We start from the raw sequence: 20,743 nt of genomic DNA, 5'->3' as shown, positions 1-20,743 counted from the left end.
GATGGCAACCGTTGGTTCAGTTTTCTCCAAATACCCCTAGCTTTTCGCAAAGCACTTAGTTGGCCAGAAGTTCTGAGAGATCAGGTTGATTTAGGAGTTTACTTAGAAGCCAAAGCTAAAAGCTTTTTTCCACCCCCGCCGCTTTTTGGGTCACACCGGCGATGCTCAGGAGTTACTTCTGGCTTTGCACTCAGGAACCACTCCTGGCGGTGCTCAGGGGACCACGTGGAATGCTGGGAATCAAACCCTGGTCGGCCGCGTGCAAGGCAAACACCCTATCTGCTGTGCTATTGCTCCAGCCCCAGAGCCAACTTCTTTTTAACCCACAGCCTGACGGTTGTACAGACACCGAATGAGCTTGGCAGGTGTAAGAGCAAAACCACTGAAGAAGGGAAGAAATGAAGGAAAAGAAGGAACACAAAGGTTAGGGTCAGAATTATGTTTTACTAGTTCTTCTTTTCTAGTTTTACCATAACATTAAAGATTTGGGGTTGGAATTTAAAAAAACAATAACAAAAAAAGAAAGTCAAGCATTTCAAATCTAGAGAAATGAGTGAACCGTTAAGCAGAATTTCAGCAAAATAAGCATGAACTAAACGCTGGACCGCAGGGCAATCTATTAGTGTAACGTGCCCAGCCAGAGGTGGGACTCTCAGGGCCCGGGCCACTAGGGCAGCTGTGCAAGGAAGATTGACAGCTCGGCCACACAGCTGGAGTCCCGAGCCCAGGGCGGCATGGCCCCGCCCCGCTGACGTCACCAGAGGCGGGGCGGGAGGCGATTGGCTGTTGGCGGAAACTGAAGTCTTTCTGGAGCCCAGCCGCGAGGGGAGGAGGAGCGCCCAGGGGATGTTCGCCGGCGCTGCCCGGGCTCCGGCGCCCGCTGTGGCTGCTGAGTTCCGGAGCTAAGAGGTGATTTTGATTTTGGTTATTTTCCCAAAGGCAAATGGCTGGCCGAAGAGCATAACCCTCCCCGCCCCATTCCGGATTTGCATTCAGATTTTTTTTTTCCTTGAACCCTGGGACCCGCGATCATCATGCGGTGATGTATGCCACCCTGGCAGGAATAGGTAAGGGCAAGTTCGCAAACGCCTTGGACTGCGTGCAGTGCCTCCTTTTTCACGATTTCACTTTCTCTGTTTCTTCTCAGTTTCTCTCCGCCTCCCCGTCTTCCTTTCTCTGTCTGTCCCCCTCTCCCCAAGAAATGTGCTCAGGTCTGATGAAGTGCTTCAGTTTAGGATGGCTCTGAACTTAAAGAGAAGTATACTTATGCCTTGTTTCAGTCGCATGATTTCAAAAGGGGAAATTCTTCCATTCTAGTTGACTTTGGTGGTCAAAAGTTAAATTACACACAGCAGGCAGGCGCCTCTCTGATCAGCTCCTTGTCAAATGGAGTGTTTAAAACCATTTGGACTCTGTCGCCGAGGTCTGGGTGTTACAACTTTAACCCAGTAAATGTTCCACGAGTTGGTTCTTTGAAAAGAAAGCGGCCTCTGGGTGTGTTAGTGCTTACTCAAGCATAGTTTTTAAAGGAGTGCTACCAAAAGACTGTGTTCATCCAGGTCGACTCACTTTCAAGAACTTGGTATACTTCGTGTTACATTTCGAAACACGGGAGTTGGACTTTACCACAGCTTGGTAGCTGTTTCGTTTCCAAAGGATATGCACTGCCTTAAGGACTTTAACTCGGGAGTCTAAGGTCTGATGTAAATGAGGCCCAAGTTTCATCTTGCTTCCTTTGCACACTTGCTTTTCTCCTTTGCAAGGAGATAAATAATTCTATCATCTGATAGTCAGCCTCTGACCTAGTCAGTTCTGAAAGTGAGGGGTCTCCTCCAGTACTGTAACTGAATCAGATACTGTAACAGCAAAAATCTTGACATTTTTGGGCTTGGATCACATTTCTCTGAAGAGTACTCTACTAAAAAAATCCTTGCTGACCCAAGAGCAAATATGTAACCAAGTAAACTTTCAGGTAATGCTTTGGCTTCCAGTCTAGTCTACCCCAAAGGGCAATAGTGTGCCCTGCCTCTTCTTCTTCTCTTCTCTTCTTGGAAAACCAACCTCTTTTCTTCCTGTAAATAAATATAACTTATCTACATTGAGATAGTGTTTTTTAAAATGAGATCATACTATGCGTGTGAAAAACCAGTTGTAAACATTCAGAAAGTTTTAGGGAGTTTGAAATGTAAATTGTAGCTGCTAATTTTATATTATTTTTTATGCAATCAACGGAGAATACAAGTGTTTCAAACAGTATGTCAAAATGCTCCACCTTTGCGGAGCATGAACTGAATTTTTCAATACAATTAATGACTAAATAGAAATTAAATTGTATGTCATTGAGTTTGATGCTGTCAGTAAAGGAAAAATGCCCAGAAGTTGATTATAATTTGTAATAAAGATGATGCAACTGCAGACAGATATGCTTCCTTCTAGAATCTGTTTTGAAAAAATTAAGTTGTAGGGCTGGGAAGATGGTTGAAATAGTGAAAGCTCATTCTTTGCATACAGGAGGTCAGGGTTCAATTCCCAGCACTGCATGGTCAGTGCCTTCTTCAGGTTGGGAGAGCACTTTACCAGGAGAAACACTTGAGCACTGCTAGGTGTAATACAAAATCAAAAAATGTTTCCAAATGTAAAACATCTTGGTATATGTATATCTTCATTATCTGTCTCTCTTTTTTTTATCTAGTTGAAAGTAGTCTTTGTTTTTTTTTTGGAGGGGATCACACCCAGTGATGCACAGGGGATACTCCTGGCTCTGCACTCAGGAGCTCGGTGGACATATGGGATGCTGGGACTCGAACATAGGTTGGCCACGTGAAAGGCAAATGGCCTACCTGCTGTGATATCGCTCCAGCCCTAAAAGCAGTCTTTGTTTTGAGGTCAAACCTGACAGGGCTGAGAGGCTAGTCCTGGCTCCTAGTGATGTTTGGGAGACTTTACAGTACTGAGGATCTAACTCAGAGCTCAGAGCTCACAGCTGCAAAACCTGCAATCTAACTCATGAATCTCCGAACGCTGGAAGTAATTTTAGTGAAGTAAAATCAAAGAAAATGCTGCAAGCAAGAGCACTTGAAGAGTCTAAAACCCAATAAATTGGCCAAGATAAGTTTTAGAGCTTGTCATTACTTTTTCAAAGCTAGGAATAATGGGTATTTGGCTGGTCAATAGTCAATAGTTAACCCTTAAACTGCTTCCTTTATCACTAAGAAGACATTTATTCTAAGTGCCTTGTCTTGAAAACATTACATTCCCCACGTTAAAGGGATTTATATTTGACTCAGAAATCATTTTAGCCACAGACAAAATACTTTTCATGAAACTGTTGTTTCTAATGTAATAAATAATTCTGATACTAATTTTGTAAGAGTTGTGACCTCAATGGAAGCTACTGTTTGTTTCGTGTTTTTGATGTTTGTTTGTTTGGGGGCCACACCCCATGGTGCTTGGTGGTGGCATGGGTTACTCCCATGATGTTGGAACAGACCATGCATGGCCCAGGCTCCAGTCCCAGGTTCCTGCCTACAAGTGCTCCCCGGCCCTTAATAGAACAATGCCTTTGTGCTGCTCAGAAAATGTTCTCTTCATGCAACTATTGGAGGTGATAATATGAGTATGCATTATCATCTATAAATGTTCAAGGTCTTTGACTCATTTCTGGACCTCAAAATATATCTTAAGATCATCTGAAGTCCATAGATTCATATGACAGTTCTTCATAGTGTTATTTCTAATGTTTCAAAATGAGAAAGTTATGTCTGCAATGGCAAAGTGTTTAAATGAATTAATGTACTGTATACATGCATATAGATAATAGTTTCTGAACTGGTTTTAAAGAAATTTAACCAATAAAAAAGATGCTTACATTGTAGTAAGAGAAAAAAGGGAGATGTAATACTATACTCTTTTGAATGTACCAAAAAGCATTTTGAAATAAGTACATATGACATCATTTACTCAATAAATACTTTTTATTACAGACTAGGCATTATTTTAAAGGAGCAAAAACTGGAGCCTGGGGCATAGTTGCACTCAGCTGACCCAGGTTCGATCCCAGGCATCCCATAATGTTCCCCAAGCACCACCAGGAGTAATTCCTGAGTGCAGAGTGAGGAGTAACCCCTGAACATCACTAAGTGTGACCCAAAAGGATGAAAAACCGAAACCAAAACCAAAACCCATTAACAAACACTGAATATCATTGAATTAGACTTGTACTTTTTGTTTTTATCATTGGATGTAGCCACTGGGATAGCATATACCTGCATTGCACTGTACTGTCCTCCCGTTGTTCATTGATTTGTTCAAGCGGGCACCAGTAACGTGTCCGTTGTGAGACTTGTTGTTACTGCTTTTGGCATATCGAATACACCACGGGGAGCTCTGCCAGGCTTTGCCTTGCGGGCGGGATACTCTCGGTAGCTTGCCGGGCTCTCTGAGAGGAGTGGAGGAATAGAGACTGGGTTGGCCACACGGAAGGCAAACGCCCTAGCCGCTATGCTATCGCTCCGGCCCTAGCATATACCAGAAAACAAAAAATGAATTTTCAGGTGATAGATTTATAGTGTTTTATTTTTATACTGGTATTTTCCTGATGTTCTCAAATCTTTCACAGTTATTATTTCTTAAGTTACAAAATTAACATTTTGAAAAAAACATTGCAAAGAAACACCACCAGCAAAATTAGAACATGAACTCTTTTTTTTTCTTCTGCCTTTTGGGTCACACCTGGCAGTGCACAGGGTTTACTCCTGGCTCATACACTCAGGAATTATTTCTGGTGGTGCTCAGAATGCTGGGAATTGAAGCTGAATCAGCCACGTGCAAGGCAAATGCCCTGCATGCTGTGCTATCACTCCAGCCCCAGAACACAAACTCTTAAGTCTTAAATGTTTGGACAGTCCCCCAAGTCATAATCAAGAATCCTGGAGGCCACTCCAGGTGACATTTGGCCAACTGGGCTGGGGGCTGGGGACATAAAGGGTAAATGGAAAAGGGCTCTAGAATACAGAACTTTGGAGCTGCTCAGGCCTTTGGTGCTGGTGATCACCAGGGCTACCTGGTGGTGCTTGTGGCCACTGGAGCAAACCTGGTGGTGCTAACGCTGATCTGTGGTGTCTGGGTCTGAACTCATGTCTAAGTACATGCAAAGCATGTGGCCCTGACCTCTAGGCTATCTCCTTGTCCCCCTCAAGCTCTTCATGTTAGCATGCCTTTTCAAATGATACCTACAAAACTGAGGTAAATGAAAACCCCTATACCATTAATGCAGATGAAAATAGAAATGGTAATTCCAAAGTAAAAGTGATTGTGTTATCTGAAGTTGGGAGCAGAGGGATGTTAAATTAATTTAAGCAGTACTTAGTGTAGCAATACATTACTATATTTTTATTCACCGTATTAACACCCCAGAAAGCAAAGTAAAATGCATGAGGTTGTTAGGAAGACTAATGATATGAAAAAGGTAAGTTACAAAATGAGTCCATTTGAAAAAAATTCCATCCTATTCACAGAAATTATTTCAGGGATAGAGAAGGAGCCAAATATTAATAGTATATATATATTTAGGTATGGGTGGTGGGTTATCAGTGGTTTCTCTCTCTCTTTTTTTTCCTCATGGTATTTATCTTTAAATTTCTAAACTTAAGTGAAGTTTCTAAAATTTCTCTAATGAATATGCTTCAGGTATGGGGGAAATGTCATTTTCCTCCCAAAGCAATTCATCCTGGAGTGAAGATGCATAGATAGTCTCTTTCTTTGCTTTTCACAAAGCCTCTCTGTCCCCCAGTATGGGGTCATTCTGTCACAGGTATCATTGTTTCCAAATGAGGTTTGATGGTGAGAGCCTTTGGATTGTAAGAGAAGTCACAGAGAAAACGTATTCACATCACATTCACTCTTCTGTCCCAGTTGTTCTGTGAACTTAAAAGCAGCGCTGTCTTGATTCAGATTTCATTCTCTTTTCTTTCCCAATGGATCACATCTGCTGGGGTCTCGGGTTGATGGGACTTAATGAAGTACTCCTAAATTATTTTTCGGTTACCTGCTTAATGTGTCTAAAGTTGTTCTTATTGGAGAATATGAGTATAATGATACTTCTGTTAGCAAAATCAGTGTAGAAAATTTCTTTATGCAGAAAAATTGTATCTTAAAAAATTGATTTCAATACCAAATTTTAGGCTGGAGGCCGGCAGGGCATTTGCCTTGCAAGTGGCCAACCCAGGTTTGATTCCTCCATCCCTCTTGGAGAGCCTGGCAAGTTACCTAGAGTAGCCGACCCACATGGCAGAGCCTGGCAAGCTCCCCGCATGTTCGATATAACAAAAACAGTAACAACGAGTCTCACAATGGAGACATTACTAGAGCCTGCTTGAGCAAATCGATGAACAGTGGGATGACAGTGATACAGTGCAGTGCTACCAAAGTTTACAAAGTTATTTGCAATAGGGTTTTAGGCATAGAATATTCCCCTTTCCAACCCTACCACTCCAGGACCCTAACTTCCCTCCCATACCACCAGTGACCCTCCACCAGTGACCCTAACTTCCCTCCCATCCCAAGCCTGACTCCTTATCAGATCAATTTTTAAGTTTAATTATTGCAGTTTGAGTCCCATGCTATGTATCTTGGTTATGAGGACGAGGGTGATATCGGTTGCTAAAAAAATGTCTGCAAGTTTCTTTCCTCAATTTATGGTACTCATAATTACTTAGCACTATTTTTAAACATCCCCATTCCTTTTACAGACTCAAACGATAACTTGCAAGTACTACTTAAATAGTTTAATGATAGTATTCTCAGCTCCTCGCTAAGGCTTTCCTTATGGAGGTGTTCTCAGCTGTTTTTATCACAAAGATTCTCCTTCTCTGAGCTTCCTTTTAGTCTTCATGTCAGCATTTCTACCGTATCATTTTAGACTACCAGAACCCCCAACATTCTTCTGTTTTAAAGATTCCTAAACTGAGGACTGATTGAGCGAAACAGAGACATGCATTTAATAGGAGCAAGCAATTTGAAGAGTAAATCGAGACCCAGTTTGAGTCTTCAAGTTGCTTTCTTCATCCTGTGTGACCACATTTTATTTGAAGCCAGGCTAGAAGGTTGCACACCGAGTGGAGCCTGAGTGAGTGTGTGTCCTGCCGGGTTGTTGTGGCGCTGTGGTGCGCCCAGAGGCACACTCAGGGATGATGTGGAAGTCTCTAATGATCCCACTCCTTGTTAGGTAACTGGCAAATTCTGTTCTGTAGCACATTACTCAGTTTTTCCAGACTAATCTCCCTCCCTTTTCTCCTCCCTTGTGATGTGTCTGTCACACTTTTTGTCCCCCACCGCAAATCATTTGAATGTTAATATCTGATTACATCCTCCAGGTGTCTCAGTGATTTCCTGTTTTAGTAGGTCAGGGCTTGCATCTGAGTTGCATAGAAATTTCTGACTTAATTTGCCTCCACTTCTTAATTTGAATTTGACACCCCCGCCATATTGAATGCTAAAGAATTACTCAGTGGACTTGGGTTACCAGTCTCCCTTATTCATAGTATATCTTTTAACACCTGCACATCTCTTATGTTATTATTTGTATCAGTTATTTTTTTCTTTCTAATTCTCAGAGGTAGCCTTTTGCATACATGGACTACAATTGTGAGATTGTGAGTTGACTCATTCTTTATGATTTTAGGGTTTTTTATTTTTGTTTTTGTTTTTGTTTTTTTGTTTTGTTTATTTGGCCATATCCAGCAGCAATAAGTATTTACTACTGGTTCTATGCCCAAGGATCCTTCCTAGAGGACTAGGAGTATACCATATGGGGTGCCGGGTATCAAACTCTGGTGGGCCATGTTGAGGCAAACACCCTACTCAATTGTACTATTGATCTGGCCCCTAATTTTAGTTTTTAATTTCATGCAAGTAAAGGTGGTAGGAACATTAAACAAAGAAGTAAAATTAAAAACTCTGCAAATCTTCTCTGTTGGGGACTGGAGTGATAGTATAGCAAGTAGGGCATTTGCCTTGCACACGGCCAACCCAGGTTCAATCCCCGACATCCTATATGGTCCCCCAAGCACCGCCTGGAGTAATTCCTGAGTGCAGAGCCTGGAGTAACTCCTGAGCATCACTGAGTGTGACCCAAAAAGTGAAAAAAAAAGAAAGAAGAAAAGAAAACCTCCTCCTCTGTTATTCTGTATATTCCCTAAGACTCTTTTAAAATGCTGTCTCCTAGAAGCTTAGTCTATTTTCCCTTTCCAACTTCCAAAGGACATTCTGTTTCCCCTGAATTACTTTTGTGTTAGTTTTTTTTTGGGGGGGAGGGGGGTCACTCCCGGCGATGCACAGGGTGTATTCCTGGCTCTGCACTCAGGAATTACCCCTGGCGGTGCTCAGGGAACCATATGGGATGCTAGGAATTGAACCCGGGTCGGCCGCGTGCAAGGCAAATGTCCCATCCACTGTGCTATTGCTCCAGCCCCCTGTGTTAGATTTTTGTTGTAGTGGAATTGAGTATTTTGGGGATTCTCTCTTCACTCTAAAATGGCCATCATTCTACTGAAGACAAGATAAAAATAATCAGGGCTAGCTAGAAGGTAAGCTTGTATGTAGTAGGTAGAGTTTTTTGTTGTTGTTGTTATTAATTGATTTTCTGTATTATTTATAAAAACACTTGGCTTTAGAGCTCAGCAGACATTAGTTGAAATAATGAAGAAAGTATGTTAGGTAGGCACAGTGAATTTAAAAAACAAATTTCTGTATAAAACTGTGTGAGGTAGATGATGGCATTGCCTTAGATTTAGAAGCTGAGTCTAGGAGCAGTCAAGAGCTCATGGTAAGTGACTGACAGTCTGTTGGCAGAACTTGTATTTTTCCTTCTAACTGCAACAGTTTTTGTCACTGTTTTGCAAACAGCTGACTTTACATAAGCACTTCATATTCAATCAGGATGAGGTTTTTAGTAGGCAGTGTTGAGAAATTATTAGAAGTGATTATCCTGAAACATTTTATAATTCTAGGAGCACCATAATTAATGTCTTAATTTCATTTAAAGCATTTGTCTGCCTCTCACTGGTGTTTGTATGTCATACATATTTAATCACATTTAGATTAGAGATGATATATATAATATGTAAAAATGTCCGTGTATAAATGTATATATCAATATATTATAATCTCCCTCTTATAATTTTTACCCATTGTGCAGAATACATCTCGTGTATGTGTGTGTGTGTGTAATATATAAAACGAATTTCATATCACCTGAAAACTTCCAGGAGTTACTCTTTAAATAGTCTTTAGAAGTTTTCCATTATGCTGAAATCTTCTTGTTTATTAGGGAGTGCTCCCAAGTGGTGCTGAGGCGTCAGGGAGGGTGCATTTTCTTCAATAACTGGCCAAGTAAGCCTGTGGGTTCAATGGTAGGGTCCATGGATATGCCAACCAAGGATATGCCTAGGCTACCCTGGCAGATTTGGTACCTCAAAGTGTTCAGAGTACCATATGGTGATGGAGTTTGAACTCTGGTCCCAGTACATGCAAAGCTGGCCCTTGAACGCTGAGCTCTGACCCAGTCCCTGAAATGTTCTTTTAATTCTTCACTTAGAATAATGACTGTCTACTGTATTTCCAATAGTATAAAGAAAAAAAGTATTTAAGTTTTATAGTCTTTGATGTGTTTTTTATTTATAGTTATGTTTCATATTAATAATCTTTAATTTTAGAAAACACTAGATGTTTTCATGTATGACTTAGCTTGTTTGGTAAATACATAACATCTCTCAGTGGTTAATTCTTTCCATTTTAGCTACAATTCCATTTCCCTATTATTTTTTGTACCATTCCTCATTCTTTTAAGTATATATTAGTTTTTGCTTTTTAAAAATTACTCATGAGAAACTGATAAGAACAGATACTACACTTGATCTTAGCCAAAAGGCCGAGAGCGATAGCAGGGCTGGAGCGATAGCACAGCGGGTAGGACGTTTGCCTTGCATGCAGACAACATGCTGACATGAGTTTGATTTCTCTGCCCCTCTCGGAGAGCCCGGCAAGCTACCGAGAGTATCTCGCCCTCAAGGCAGAGCCTGGCAAGCTCCCCGTTACCTATTCGATATGCCAAACACAGTAACATCTCACAATGTTACTGGGCCCGCTTAAGCAAATTGATGAACAACGGGAGGACCGTGACTCATTTGAAAATAATTGCCTTTTTTCATTTATATGAAAATTAGTCTCATCAACTATTTATGACTAAATAATATTCCATTGTGTATATATATTCCACATTTTCTTTATTCATTTGTTGGCTGAAATTTGAGTGATTGTTATATCTTAGTTACTGGGAAGAATTCTGTATTGAACACAGAGGCACATGTATCTTTTTAAATTGCTCTGGTGCTCTGGCTCTGGCCCTCCCGTTGTTCATCGATTTGCTCGAGCGGGCCCAGTAACGTCTCCATTGGAGACTTTGTTGTTACTGTGTCTGGCATATCGAATATGTCACGGGGAGCTTGCCAGGCTCTGCCGAGCGGGCGAGATACTCTTGGTAGTGACTTTGTATTTCTTGAATAAAACTCAAAATCGTCAAATCACATGAAAGTTTTATTTTTATAATTTTGAGAATCCTCCACACTGTTTTTCATAATTCCAACTTCCATTCCCACCACAACAGTAATATACAAGGATTCCTTTGCTTCCAAGGTTTATTACTTCTTGCCTTTTTGATATAACTATTTTAAAATGAATCAGGGGAAGTCTCATGTGGTTATACCAGATATTTGACCAATAGTATGTATACTATTTATATAGAAGTGATTTGGTGTATAAATAATATTTCATGATAATCCATGGACAAATATATTTAGGAATTTGAAATACGTCTTTCCAGGGCAGACCTGTACTGTCATAGTCAATTTTTCTTATCCCGCACTCAGAACACCCAAATGTGCTCCTGGTTCAGTGCTCTGGGGTTATTCCTAGCAGTACTCAGGAACCATATATAGTGCTGTGGATCTAATTCAGGTCAGCCCTGTGCAAAGTAGGCACCTTACCCAATGTACTGTCTCTCTGGCCCCACCCTCAGTTCCTAATCCAAAACTTCCGCAGGAGTGCCTGAGAATTTGCGTCTCCAAAAACTTAAATGATGTTAAATGATGTTGAGCACTGCTGGGTGTAATCTCCCCACCCTCCAAGTTTGAATTGAAACTCCTTTGATATATATGCATTCCCTGCCCACTGGATCTGAATTTTCTAACATAAAGAGCTATGGCAGTGATGTTTGAATAAAACATATTTTTGGGGGGGATTCAATGGAATATTATTTAGTCATAAATAGTTGATGAGATTAATTTTCATATAAATGAAAAAAGGCAATTATTTTCTCATGAGTAATTTTGAAAAAGCAAAAATTAATATATACTTAAAAGAATGAGGAATGGTACAAAAATAATAGGGAAATCGAATTGTAGCTAAAATGGAAAGAATAAAACATATTTTTTGGGGGGATTCCTTGGCTATCTAGAAATGGTTTTGCCCACATTAGTACAAGTTATTTTATTACACTTATTTGAACTTTGCAAAATGACACTTCAATTCTATTTTCTCCCTACGCAAAACTATCTGGACACTTAAATAAGTGTGCTCCTACTTCAGACACCTCTTGGCACGGGTCCGTGGCTACAAACTAAAACAAATGTTGTATTACTGCCATTTGTCATAGGTGTTTGCATGTTATTAAAGTAAATAAAATTCCACTGCATGATTAAAAAAAGTAAGTGTGCTCTTAAAGCTGAGTCAGATTTATGAGATATTTTTAGCAACTATCTTTTGACCGAAAGAGACCTGAATGTAATTGTGGGCTTTCCAACATTTTAGTTGATTTCCTTTTTTCCTGGCAGAGACACACATTTGCCTTTAAGATCAAGCTTATAGGTTTCATCATGTTTTTCTTGTTTTCTCTAATAGAATACTGAGTATTCTTTTTCCCTTTCCCCTTCCTTTGTAGCTGTCATTGCCTAAGCTGTAGTAGATGGACTCTCATACCAGCTTGGTTGTGCTACATGGTAGGGACCACAGGCTTTTCACTGTAGTGCTTGCATGTGTGCTCACCACGTGCCGAAACCTGACTGAGGGGCAGGTACACTTTTGGTTTGATTGTTTTGCTTTTGGGGGCCACATCCAGCAGTTCTCAGAGCTTACCTCTGACGCTATGCTTAGGAATCACTCCCGAGGAGGCATGAGTTTTTTTTTTTTTTTTTTTTTTTTGTGGTGCCAGAGATAAAACCTAGCTAAACTAAGAGCAAAAGCAGGTGCCCTATCCATTGTACCATCTTTCCAGCCCCTACTTTTTTTTTTAATTGTGGGACATGCAAGGGATCCCAGACTTCAGTTGTGCTCACTGACGCCTGGCTGTGAGATCCAGGAGAAGATATACTGTGTTGAGGCATGGAGAATAGTAGGCAGCAGAGCTGTCCCGGCAGTGCTCAACACATGTGGGCAGCATGGTGGATCAAAGGCCCAGCATTACACTTGCAAGGCAGGTACTGTAGCCAGTGGGCCATCCCCTCTTTTTTAATATTATTATTATTAGCACATATAAATGCTGTTTGTATCCGTGAATGGAGCATTCTTTTTCAGCGCTGAGGCAGCGTGCTTGTCTAGCATTTTATAAGATTGTACCTAAAAACAAAAATAGAAATGATTGCATCATTTCCCTCTCTGTAAACATAGAAGCAGTGCATGAACTTCTGTGTATGCTTTTTTTTTTTGTACCGTAAATATACTCTTTGGCATTCACTAAAGTTGGATAGGTTTTATGTGATTAGAATTTCGGTATATTTCTAGATGTGAATTAAGATCTCTTCTTTAGTATAAAGTCAAAATATATGGTCATGGTAAGACACAGTTACAAAAGATAATGTGTAACTTCAAATTAAGCAGTAGAAATGCTTTTAAGAATATTTTATTTTGTATTTATTCTCTGTATGTGTTTTATATATTATATGTGTACGTCTGTCTGAGTTGTGACCTTACAAACTAAGCATTTTCTTGCTCATAAAACTTCATTTGTGGGGCTGGAGCGATAGTACAGTGGGTAGGGCTTTTGCCTTGCATGTGGCTGACCCGGGTTCAAGTCTCAGCATCTCGTATAGTCCCCTAAGTACCACCAGGAGTAATTCCTGAGTGCAAAGCCAGGAGTAACCCCTGTGCATTGTCGGGATGACCCACAAAAAAGCAAAAACAACCCCCAAAACTTCATTTGAACACTGCTTATTTTAGGGGGTGAGGGGTGGTTGGACTCAGGGCTTATTCCAGGACTCTGTAGTCAGGGATCAACCCTGATGGTGCTTGGGGGACCATATGTGGCTCTGAGGATTGAACCAGGCAAGTTAAGTTACCTTAACCCCTGTACTGTCTCTCTGGCCCTTAACATCACTTTTATTAGCCTGATTATAGTTTCATTTAGATACACCCCAGTTAAAACACAATCCATTTTTTTTATTAAAAGACATATGATTTAGTGCCCCTTCCAGTGTTGAACTGAGCACTTTCCTACTCAGTACCAAAGAAGACAAACATTTTTAAGGTGTACTACCTTCTTCTACCTCAAGAAAAGCAAAAATAAACAAGACCTTCCAAAACCATATAAAAGCTTGTATTGATTGGGCGTTATGAATAAAGAAAATATTTGTCACATTCAAGGTAAAAAAAAATATACTCAGTCTGGACCAGAGAAGCATGTCATTAGACTGGGTGCTTGTGAAGGCCTAGGTTTGATCAACCCAAGTACAGAGCCAGGAATAGCCCCTGAGCACTGCTGGGTATGGCCTGTAAATAAATAAACAAAAATACTAACTCTGATTTAATTAGTTTTCTTAAGCTACTAATGAGCTTGAAAATATTTTGTCTGTTTTTTGAAACTCGTCAACCTTGGTGTTTGTTCATGATATTTTACCAAGCATGCACTTGTACATATTTAAACCCAGAAGAAATAGTACTGTAGTACTGTCTTCCCATTGTTCATTGATTTGCTCGAGCGGGCACCAGTAACATCTCCATTGTGAGGCTTGCTGTTACTGTTTTTGGCATATCGAATACACCACGGGGAGCTTGCCAGGCTCTGCTGTGCAGGTGGAATACTCTCGGTAGCTTGCCGGGCTCTCCGAGAAGGACGGAGGAATAGAACTCAGGTCGGCTGCGTGCAAGGAAAACGCCCTACCCACTGTACTATCGCTCCAGCCCTTCCAATACATACATGGAATAATAAAATTGAAGAGGAGAAGATAGGAGGATTACTTTCCTAAGGTGATGTGTATATCATTCTCTCTGAACTCACTTTTCTTGGGTTTACATAACTTTGTAATTGAATATTTAATATTTTTTTTAATTTTAAAACCATGCATTTTCTCTTATGTTTCCAAGTTTTATCTTTCCAAAAACTTTTTTCCAGCAATAAAGTTGATATCAAGTAATAAATGATCTCATAATAGTAAAATGCTGCCATTTATCGATTATATGTGCAGTCCTTTGCATATATTTCCATTTATTTATCACTCTAAGATTATGGAGTAATTATTACTTTTCTGATAAAGAGTCCTAGTATAGTTGAAGTGCCACTGAACTGTGTTCCTAGTCAGAATTTGAACTTGTGACTGGACAAAAATTTCCTCTCTTTGTGCTCTGCTATTTACGTCTCTTAAACAAATATAATAGCTTACTCTGCAATAGTATTTTCAGAAATAACATACTACATATTGGGGGTCACATTATTATTGTTGTGAAGAGGCTACCCTATGCATTATAATGACATCCATCATATTAATCCATTGTCAGTGTTTCCAGATATTACCAAATGTTCTCTAAAGCATTAAATTTGTTCCCAGTTGAGGACGATAGGTTTAATACCTATCGTTTAATATCAAATTTATCTTGGAGGGAAAATACAATAATCATCTTTGACAGAGGAAAATAGTTTTAGACCTGTCTTGGATTTCCAAGGTCAGGATAGAATTGACCAAGACGAATCGGAGTATAGGACCCCTCTTCGTCATTCAATACTTGCTGCATGCTTATTGGTTGTTTGACTCTTACCCTCAGGAGATAATTCTTGTTTGATGAGAGCTTATTCCCAGGATGTATAGTATACTACCATGAGACTGATGGGGCTTCAATTTACTTTAAAAGATTCATTGAGTACTTGCTGTGTGTTAGGCATTGTCAATTTCTGGCTAAAATAGAAAATGATGTGGTCTTGTATAGGTAGTAGGTATAAAAACAATTATTACATGTTACATTTTCTTTGCTTTTCTTACAACTAGATATCATTATCTATATATCTATTTATCTATGGGGAGAAAAAGAGAGTCACAATCCAGTAATTATGCTTTATATACCACAAGTTTTCACATAATTTTTCCCACATTTATAGAAATAGCTAAAGATCAAAAAATGGGTATTTTTCTACCTGTTTAAAAAGATACTTTGACTTTAATTTTCTTTCCTTTCTCTCCTTTTTTTTTGAGGAGATTGGTGGGAGGGGTACAGGGGCACCCCTGCCAGTACTTGGGGCCTATTCCTGATTCTTTGCTTCTGGGGTAGCTCCTGTATAGGTAGTAGATATAAAAACAATTATTCAGGAGACTAGAAAGTGCTAGAACTCAAAACCGGGCTCTGACTTTTGTTTTCAAACTGTGTCCATCTTTGAGGGAAAGCTTCACTTCAAAAGTTACTTGTTTATCTTACTAATATTGGCTGGCTATTCTTTTAGTTTTCTTAGTGTTTTGTTGCCCTAAACCAGGCCCTATACTTGTCAATTTTTCTCTCGTGAGAATTAACCTGCAAGGTATTTCAGGTAATTAGGGAATCTTCAGTAGCTCTTGTCAAATCCCTCTACTGAAGAATGTGCCCCGGAGGACCAGAACCATGGAGTTTACATAGGCCTTTTTATCGTTTTAGTTTTAGTGCCTGCAAGTGCCTAGCTGGCACAGGTTGGCTCTCAGTACCTGTTTATTAAGTAAATATCAATACTGAAAATAGGTTTTATTAAATAAGCCTTGTTAAGCTTTTATGTTTTGGTCCTGGTAGTCCACTGAGGTTATTGATTCAAAGGTATATATGTTTATTAGCTATTCCAAGGTTGTTGGAAGTGCACATTGTCTTGATAAAGGCAGGTATGTATTTGGACAGTGAAAGAAGATTCAACCCTATAGAATTCAAGGTGAGCACTCATATTGAAGAGGTCTTCTATGACTAAAAGGAACCTGTAGAAATGCTTCTGAAGACACAAGGGCAGCTTTGCTACTGAGCACTTTGTGATGATTGGTACTTAGAGGACTGGTGCAGAATTTTCAGAAGAGAACATTTATTTAAAATTTTGTGTGAATGACAGGAAAATTGAGAACAGTCTTATAATTATTTTTTTCACAATTGAAATTGTTTTTTCAGTATTAAATGGGACAAACTGTAAACTGTCTTTAAAAAAAGGGAGAATAGATTGCTATATAGATTTTTTTCCTGAGAGTGTTAAAAACAGTGACAAATTCTTCAGTTATTTAAGAAATTAGATCCTTCTTGTTTTCATTTTCTTTTTGTTTTTCTATCACAGAGTTCTTAGTAGTGACTATTTTAGAATATGAGATGTAATAACTTGCAAAATAAGTCATAACTTGCATATGTAAACTACCATAAGAAGCCCAGAATTAATTAATCCTATATCACTACTACAGCCAGTGTGTGTAATATTGCTACAAGAGTTTTTATCTTTACTGAAGGTGAAAGATGCTATTATTCATTCATGAGTTCATTCCATAAATATTTATTAAAAATCAACTTTGTGCCTGTTACTTTTCTGGCTCTCAGTGAACAAACAAGACATTCCTTTCTTAAAGGGGCCTGAGTTGGAAGACAGACCAGAACTAAAGTAGAAATATAAATGACATATTGTTAGAAGGTGACGCAAGAGTTCTAAGAAAAATGAAATGAGAAAAGAGTGTAGAGGTTGGTGAGATAAGACTGTATAGAGGGTGGCTAATGATGGGAGATGCATGATGAGAATAGACTATAGACCGAACATGAACATGATTGCCACTCAGTGTCTCTTTTGCAAGCCACAGCACTCAAAAGGAGAGAGAGAACAAAAGGGAATGCCCTGCCACAGAGGTAGGGTGGGATGGGGGGATGGGGCGTGGGAGGGATACTGGGACTGGTGGTGGTGGAGAATGGGCACTGGTGGAGGGATGGGTATTCGATCATTGTATAACTGAAACCCAAGCACAAAAATTTTTAAGTCTACAACTGTACCTCATGGTTTTTCACTAATAAAACTTTAAGGAAAAAGAAATTAAAAAAAATAAAAGACTGTATAGAGGGTGGGGCACAGAGGGGAGAACTGGTAGACTAGAAGGAACTTGGGAAGGCATATATACACATGGGGCATTGGAGTCTGCTGTTCTAATGAAGACAGGAGTCTTCAGAAAGTTATAAGCTATGGAAATGCTAGGCTATACTATAGGTTTTAACAGGGTTAGGTAATAGTTTTGGACTAGAGTGATTGGAGTGGAGGTGATGCCTTGTGATGAGCTTCTAGAGATGTCTATCTGTCTATCTATCTATCTATCTATCTATCTATCTATCTATCTATCTATCATCTATCTATCTATCATCATTCTGTCATCTATCTATCTCCAGTTGCTGCTGCTGTTTTTGTTTAGGGCTCACATCAGACACACTAAGGGGCTGCCTCCATTTGGCTGTGGGCTCCAAGGTGCTCAGTGGGCACCCAGCCCTCCTGCATATGGAGCCTACTATACTCGAGCCTGCAGTCATCTCTTTGGCCCCTGGATATATTTTAAAGGAAGAACAAGCAACTTACCAATGGACTACAGGTGGATTGTGAGGGAAAGACAGGGTACATACAATAGTTAAAGGTTTTTGTTGGCCAAGGCTCTGAAAGAATGGAGCTGCCGTCTGCTGACAGGGTAATCTTCAGGGGAAGCAGTTCTGTAGAGTGGGGATGGTGCTTAGTCAGCAGACAGATCTAGAGTCGGGTTCGGGAAGGAACTCTGCTGAAGTGCAGTTACCTGGCACCTACCTCTAGAAGGAAATTCTCTTTTCATGGCTTTGGTTTTCTCAGTAGAGATATGAGGGCATTAGCAGGAAGAAAGTTGGGAGGGAAGAAAGGAAAGTTTCAGAAGAGGAGAAGACATGAAACAGATGGTAGAAATCAGTGTGATTGCAGTTGATGTATTCGATGGCTAACTTGTGGTTCATGATCAAGAAGATAAAGTGACACTAGCCTGGGCTGCTGCTTGTCCGTCTTTAGTTTCAGCATGTAGGTATTGGAATTGGGTGCATAGCAATTTAGCTGTAAGTGATTTAAATGGTACTTGGGGAAGGATTTCATCATTAAAGAGGTGAGGGAAACAAAAGCTTTAATAGAAGATACATCGAAGTAACAATGAAGGAGTAAGCAGGGATTGAAGGCCACACACAGATGAAAGACGGTGAAAAGATGGTGGCTTAGTTCTTTTTTAGAGAACTGTGGCTCCTAAGGATATTTAAGTCAGGTTAAAAGGGAGTTATTTAGGGATGAGGATACAAGTCATATGCAATGCCTTAAGTTTCATCCCTACCACTACATGGCCTACTGTCATCACTAGGGGGCTCCTTGCCTCTGTTCCTATACACTAGCTGGTGGCCCTAATATAGCACTGTAGCACTGTTCTCCCGTTGTTCATCGATTTGCTCGAGCGGGCACCAGTAATGTCTCCATTGTGAGACTTGTTGTTACTGTTTTTGGCATATCGAAAACGCCATGGGGAGCTTGCCAGGCTTTGCCATGCGGGTGGGATACTCTTGGTAGCTTGCCGGGCTTTCCAAGAGAGACAGAGAAATCGATAGCACAGCAGATAGGACGTTTGCCTTGCACATGGCCAACCCGGGTTTGATTCCCATCATCCCATATGGTTCTCCAAGTACTGCCAGGAATGATTCTTGAGTGCATGAGTCAGGAGTGACCCTTGTGCACTCCCGAGTGTGACCCAAAAAAACAAACAAAAAAAGGGGAAAAAAGAGAAAAGTTCCATTTTTAAAATAAAAAAAAAGGATCATTGCTTTAAGTGCTAGTTTCTCTATCACATATAAAATTATTTTTCAAATACACGTAGAGAGCTTTCTTTAGTGTGCGTCTAATGAGTAAGTTTTAAACTTGTTGATACAAATATTAGAATTTATTTGCTCATTTGAGGTATACTTCATTTTTTTCTAAAGTTATATAGTTTTTTTTTAATGAACTCTTTTGAGGGAGGGGCCATCAGATCACACCTAGCTGTCTTCAGGGCTTAGTCCTGTGTTCAGGTATCACTTCTGGTGATGATCAGGGGACCCTATGCTATTCAAGGAATTGAACCTAGCTCTTCTGCATGCAAGGCAAGCACCTCACTTGCTGTATGTCTCCATTCCCCAAACTAATCCCTTTATCATCTACTCCCAAACCTCACATTCTTTGATACCCTGCCAGAGGCTAGGTGTTTTCCAGCACTTATTGCTTAAATGTATCAGCCTCATGTGTGTGGTTTCTAATAGTTGCAGAGGCCCTTATTCTATCTGAGATATTTGAATTAGGCTAGTCATCATCTATCAAACTGTGTCATTTAGGTGAATTTGTCAAAAGATAAGAATGTCGCTTTTCTTATGGGGATAATGTGTGCTTTGTTGTAAAAATTAAAGTGATTATATGTTTAGTCACACAAGCACAGAAATTGACATTCTTTTATAAGATATGAGTAGAAATATAATGAACTTTGGTTTAATGAATAATATCTAATTAGAGTTGAATAACTACATCATTTTGTTTTGGTTTGGTTGGGGACCACACTTGGCGGTTCTCAGGCTTACACCTGGCTCTGCACTCATGGTTTATTCCTGACATCATTTCGGGTGTCAGGGATCGAACTCAGCTCTGCTGCATACAAGGCAAACTCCCAACCCAATGTACTATTGCTCCAGTACTTGAAGAACCACATATTTAAAAAAAAAAAAAACATGATTTTCTTTCAATACCACTAGATTACTTAGGAGTATCTAGGATTACCAGTGTCAAAAAATAGTGTTAGAGATCATTATTAACTTTTGTTTGTTTGTTTGTTTTGGGGCCACACATGGTGGTGCTCAGGAATTACTCCTGGCTCGGTACTAAGGAATTACTCCTGGTTGTGCTCAGGGGACCACATGGGATGCTGGGGATTGAACATGGAATGACTGCGTAAAAGGCAAATGCCCTATCCATTCTCCTATCTCTTCAGCCCCAAGATCATCATTATTATTAACTTCTTAACATAGATATGTGGCATTAAGAATAGAAAAGACTTATGTGGGTATAGTTGAGATTTTGTTTTAGATCCCAATCATAGAGAAATAGGTATACACCTGCAATATTTTTTCATCTTTGTTGCAGCTTAAATCAATTTCAACAAAAGGTAACTCAATGATCTATTGTAAAATAAGTTGAAGAGTATTGAAGAAGAGGTAGGCAAATTTTCAGTGTCGAAATCAAATACATGTGTGTGTCTAATTGCCACAGAAGAATTTAAGAAGCATTATATTTAATGTACATTTGTAAACACTGAGTATGGGAACGATCTCATTTTAAGGCATTATATCTAGACCCCACAGTAGTAGTTTATAGCTACTAGGAACATGAATATTCCAACACAAGTATATTATATTTGAAAACCCTAATATGACTATCAGCAAT

The 20,743-nt window shown here is 39.7% G+C and overlaps 1 protein-coding gene and 1 pseudogene across 1 annotated transcript in view; one reads left to right on the top strand and one right to left on the bottom strand.

The window, feature by feature from the left end:
* The first annotated feature begins 901 nt into the window (after positions 1-901).
* ATP10D (ATPase phospholipid transporting 10D (putative)) overlaps positions 902-20,743 on the top strand; it is a 110,298-nt gene continuing 90,456 nt past the window's right edge. The window contains exon 1 of the mRNA XM_056111437.1: positions 902-1,067. The gene's annotated coding sequence lies outside the window, so the exon portion shown is untranslated. The remainder of the gene's footprint in view (positions 1,068-20,743) is intronic.
* On the bottom strand, positions 9,815-9,941 carry LOC130020850 (uncharacterized; annotated as a pseudogene).

Source organism: Sorex fumeus, unplaced genomic scaffold (genome assembly GCF_029834395.1).
Source record: "Sorex fumeus unplaced genomic scaffold, SorFum_2.1 ptg000013l, whole genome shotgun sequence".
Classification (NCBI taxonomy): Eukaryota; Metazoa; Chordata; class Mammalia; order Eulipotyphla; family Soricidae; genus Sorex; species Sorex fumeus.
Note: the sequence above shows the minus strand (reverse complement) of the source record. Positions and strands in the feature narration are given on the sequence as shown.